Raw genomic sequence first — 6167 nt, 5'->3', positions numbered from 1 at the left:
GATTTTGAAGGGTTTAGATGTCTTAAATAAGCATAAGCCTTTGAGGGTTAAAGTCTTTAAGCATAAGAGGAAGTTTAGGGCACATTAAGCCCTTGAAAAGGGGTTTACGGCCCAAGGAAGTTCCTTGGCCGTAAACTCCTATAACTTGTGTTTCTTGGATGATTTCTAGCCTACAAAGATCATACCCTAAGTCCTTGATAAGTTGTCTAACATGGGGATGGGTCTAGAAAGCATTAAAGTTCCATTTTGGAGTTTACTCCCCAAGAACGTTCTTGGGCGGTAAACTCCCGGATCTTGTAATCTAAGCATGTTATTGATGTTAATAAGCATCTAACAAGTATTGAAACACATTTAGTAAAGTAGACTCACAATATGGGATGAAAACCCGAAGATCCGTCAGAGAGAATATGGCTTTTCTCTATTTGGAATTGTGAATAATGAATTAATTTAATTCAGAAAACTATTTATAGTCCTGGAATATTTTGGCAGAAAATATTTTTATTCCTGATTTTGGACTGTAACATTATGAAACTTGAAATGCCCAAATTTCACAAAACCAGGAGCATCCACTCTCCTGATATCACCTAAAACATAAACCCTAATGTACACAACTTGTTCGGAAAAGTATGAAAATCACTGAAACTGAACTGGCTTCTATTGAATAGATAATGTTCGTACAATGGAAATTTCGGGTTGTCACAATTACCCTCTTCAGATTCTCCATCCCCTTCATACTCTGCATTATCATCATCACTCCCAATCAAATTTTCCATAAGGTTATCAAATAACTCATTCAATTGTTCATCATCATTATTAACAGGGGGGTGTTGTAGCCTTCTTCATCAAAAGTTGATGCCTCTTGAACAACATTTGCAGCCTCCCTAACACCATCCATATCATCAATATGAACACAAGTTGCTGCCTCCTGAACATTAGTTGAACCATCCAGATCATCATTCTTTTCCTTTGAAATGTGAACAACCTCATCAATATAATCTAAATTAAGCCTCTTGCTACAAGAACTTTCACCTATTTTGGAATTCCCAACCCTACCCCTTCTATACTCTGGTGAGAAACTATCATTCTTACCCCCAAAAAGAATCAGAGACATGAACTCACCAATAGGCTCACCATTACCATGGTTCACATTTTTCATTGGAGAATCTGCATGAACTTGACCCTCAACTTCAGCCCCTTGATCATCATTTTCTGGTAATTCCTCAATGACAACTTTACCCTTTGCATTTGGTGACATGAAGTAAGTCAATAAATTTGTCTTTCCATGCTCTGTGTACACCTCAATCAGCTTGTTATGTGCAATATATTTAGAAAGGTTGATCACATCCTGATCATTCCCTAAAGCTCTAAGACCAAATTGAAAGTCACCATTGGGTATCCTAAAATGGTAGTATATAACTGGGGATTGATCAGCGAATTCAGAATTCCGTGGGTCTGGGTAACCTAGGTCAAGCATTATGGCATCAAGTTCATGCACAGAAAAATCATCAATGTCCACATAATCAACATAACGCACTTCACCTCCAATGTACTTTATATCAGGTAATTTAGTAAATTTCCCACCGTGATGAAGCTTAATACTAAACCATGTGGGTGCACCAGCTAAAAATCAAAATTATACATATTAACAAAGTTAAAATTTTGCATTTTTTTGTTCTAAATCAATAAGAAAATGCAAAGTATAAAAGTTAAAGAAAACAGAGCAGCTTACCATATACAGTTGATACATCAACAACTTCGTGTTTTGGTCTGATATGCCACATTACGAACACCATTTCCTATTAAACGTATGCCCTTATATGTGTAGTGTCGATTATCTTGTTTAGATAAGCAACGAGGGTTTTTTGCAGGTTCAATGGAGCAGAAGCAAGAAGGAGGGAGTTGGGGAGTTGACGAGTGTTGGGGAAAGTAAATGAGGGGTAAATGTCAATTAATCCAAAAAACCGTTTATGCAAAAATGGTCCCTGACATGAAATGACGAAATTACCCTCACGTGTGAGGCACGTGAGGGGGCTTAACAGTTCCAACTTAACGGGAGTTAAGTCCAGGGACCAAAACCACATAGAAACCACTCCAAAAGGACTATGGTTCCAAAAAACTCGTGGTTTGGACTAAAACCCCAAAATTTTGCATACCACAGGGACCATTTTTGCAATTTTGTCTAATTTTTTTTATCAACAACATGTTTATTTTTTTTATAATATTATGAAAGATATTATAAACAATTCGAGTGTATTTTATATAATTTCAAAATCGTTTGATAAATTTCATATAAATATTTTTTTTGTGTTATATTGTCTATAACCAAATATTAATAAATTATATAGTTACTCACTAAAATTACTAAATTTATTAAAATTAACCGAAAAAAATAACCATCTTTATCGAAAGTTTAACCAAAATGGACTTGTTTTTTTTTTTTTGCTAAATTAACAATTTTAGTTACTGTTATCTAACAAATACGATGTTTAATTATTTTATATAAATGTTTTTAAAAATCATATCATCACAATGATCTTTATATTTGATTTGCATATGATTAAACTAAATAATTTTTTTATTTATAATTAATTTTAACTATTATATAGTTAATTTCAGTTTATTGCAACTACATGTAGACATAAAAATAAAAAAATAAAAAAAAAAACAGATTCTTATTACATGATGCAATCGTTTGGTCCATCTATTCTTCTTCAAAGGGTTGTAGATGCGGTCCGCAAACTTCAGACATTTTCGGTTCGAAAAAACAAACAACACATACATGAAATTTGTAGTACATGTTGATAGCTACACATGGATATAAAGACCGTTGAAAATGGAGCTCGTATACGAAAGTTATGAATTTTACAAAATAATTAATTTTTTGGTAACGAGGAAGCGACATGTGGCACCGTAGGAGTGCGACAAGTGTGGCAATATGACACACCCTTTCCTTGAAACGGTTTCGAACAGATGAGTAACACGTGGCCATAGGCGCGACGCGCCCATGCAGAGCGTCCTTCCTAGCTGGCTATAAATTGATGTGACTTCTTATATAAAGCGTATTGTAGTAGTACTCCTATTTTTAGATATTCAATATTGGAAGGTCCAAATCAGACAACCAAAGGGTACGTCTAGAGCATCTTCTATAGTGATATGACGATAATTGATTATTCTATAGGATCTTGTGAATTATGTTGATAGTGTGACGTTATAAACCACAAATGTAGATAAAATGGGATACCATATTTATCAAATACATTGAACACTAGTTGCCTTTAAAAAGACTTACACTAGCTAAGGACTCCCCTAGTTGTGTAGTCAAATAATTGCTCAAACGATTTATCATGTTAGGTGATTCTTATAGATAATCATTGAACTAGGATTTGCGAGAATCGATTGGACTTGGTATATCCGGTTAGAATGTATTATAGAAATTTACTTTGATTTATATATCTATATTGTTTGGAAATGTTTGTTTGATGGGTTATTAATATAATTTAATATCACTAAATTATTATAGGCTGTATCTCATCAGGTTTTCCAAACCTGCTCCAGTCAATTTGTATGCATCACAAGTAGCGGTACTAAGGTTGTTGGAATCTAAGTTAGGATGTCTAGTGAATAAGAGATAAGCCTACTATAGTATTTAGGACCTTTAAATATTTATGTTATAACATATGATGGGTATTTAATTATGATATCCTTGGTATTGTAATACTTTGAAAAAATGTTAGTTATCTCAATAAAAATGTTTTATTAAACTAGGATTTTCTACAACAAAAAAAAAAACCCACAATTTTAAATCATAAAGAAAAAGCTTTAATTGGTTCTGAAAAATGGGGATGTCATAGTTAGTATCAAAACTTTAGTTTAAGCGAATTATGAATTTTTGATAAATTTTGGACTTAAACTTAGAAGCTAAGTGTAAATGGCGAGGTGTGTGATAGCGTACTTTAGGACATATACCTAAGTTGCTATAATCAAGACACAAACACTAGCATGTTATAATTTATATTATGTGTTAAATATATACGAGCTTAGTAAGTAAATATAGCAATGTTGAGTATTTAAAATCAATGTTAAATATCATTTGTGATGACAAAGGTTATCGTTTTTGTTTATTTTTTTTTCTAAGGAGTAATGTCTTTTAATTATTTTAAGTTCCTTTTTGGTAATTGTTTTGATATAAGTTGTTTTTCGTTGTTTTAAAATACTATCAACTTTTATTTTAGAATGTTATATTTGAAAAGATACTTTTCCTAAGGCATGAGCAAACGGACCAAACCGGCCGGAACCGGCCTGACCCGGACCCGAAACGGGAACCGACTTTGGCCAAAATCAAGAACCGAACCGGCCCGGCATTTATACCAATTCCGGTTTTTCCCGGATTTTCGATTTTGGAACCGGTCTGATTTGACACGCTTCCTTGCGGGCTTGTAACTCATTCAATTTTTAACCAAATCAAGCGATTTTATAGTCTAAACTTAACTACAAAACCTAAACTACATGTAGGAAAAAGATTCAGGTAAAAAAAACTTAAATTGAGTGAGTTATGCAAATTTGAACAACAAAGTCAAATTACGTTTAGTTGCTGTAACATAAAAAAATTCTGATTTGACACCCTTATTTGCGGGACTTGTAACTCATTCAATTTTTAATCAAATCAAATGTTTTTATAGTCTAAACTTAACTACAAATCCTAATCTACATGTAGGAAAAAGATTTATGTAAAAAAAAAATTAAATTGAGTGAGTTATGCACATTTGAACAACAAATTTAGATTATATTTAATTGTTGAAATATAAAAAATTCTGATTTGACACCTTTCTTGCGGGCCTTGTAACTCATTCAATTTTTAACTAAATCAAATGTTTTTATAGTCTAAACTTAACTACAAATCATAATCTACATGTAGGAAAAAGATTCAGGTCAAATAAAAGTTAAATTGAGTGAGTTATGCAACTTTCAAAATATGAGTGAGTTATCCGGTCCGGTTCCCGGTTTTAGGCCGGTTCCAACGACCAGTTCCATCGGGTTCCGGTACCGATTCTGGTTTCGGGACCGGTTCCAGCCGGTTCCCCGGTCCATATGCTCATCCCTAATTTTCATGTGAAAGTTTTTAAATTATTGATTTATTATGTAATTTTAATATATAATCACTTTAAAAAATAAAGATATGAAATAATTGATTTAATTTGTAACTAGATGAGAAAGTGAAGTTCATATAATATGAAATAATTAATTTATTATGTATTTTTATTATTAATTTTCATTTAGGATCGTCCAAAAAAACAATAAAATACTTTTGACTTAAAAAAAATGAACCAAACCTAAATTTGAAAAGGAAACTATTCCTATATGCTAAATGAAAGTAATTGATGATACAACGTATTCATTCATTGAACATTAAAAATTGTTACATACACTTTTACATTTAATCTAATTGTAAAATAAAAGCTAGAGCAATAGATAATATCGGATAAGAAACTATTTCGCTCCAGCATCTACGTGCTTAGCAAGAAATTATTCGTCAAATGGAACTATCCAACATAATTTTTTTTGCTAGAAGACTAAAACGAACTATTTGACATGAAAAGAAAACTAATCGTCACATAAAAAAAATCCGCCGTAAAGAACTATTTCGTGTTGCCGCATCGCGCGGGTAGCCTACTAGTATATATATATATATATATATATATATATATATATATATATATATATATATATATATATATATATATATATATATATATATATATATATATATATATATATATATATAAAAGTTATTAAACTTATATCCTAGATTTATACATGTACTTATGTACACTACCATAAGATTTATCACCTATTAAAATGAGTATCATGAACTTTTACGCTTATATTTATCGAACATACTCGGCGTTTATCAATACAACTTTATCCGTATCTGCGGTTGCTAACTACAAAATTGGCAGATAACTTTATCCTTATAACTTCATCCATATAACTTTATCTGTATAAATATCTTAATTCTTTACCTATGACGTCCAATGAAGCGTTGTAAGGGTCACATCTAGTCACATAGTTCGGTTATAGGACTTACTATAAACATGAACTAGATCTCTCTCTCTCTCTCTCTCTCTCTCTCTCTCTCTCTCTCTCTCTCTCTCTCTCTCTCTCTCTCT

This window comes from Lactuca sativa, chromosome 4, assembly GCF_002870075.4.
Source record: "Lactuca sativa cultivar Salinas chromosome 4, Lsat_Salinas_v11, whole genome shotgun sequence".
NCBI classification, from domain to species: domain Eukaryota; kingdom Viridiplantae; phylum Streptophyta; class Magnoliopsida; order Asterales; family Asteraceae; genus Lactuca; species Lactuca sativa.
This window is presented reverse-complemented; position numbering follows the sequence as displayed.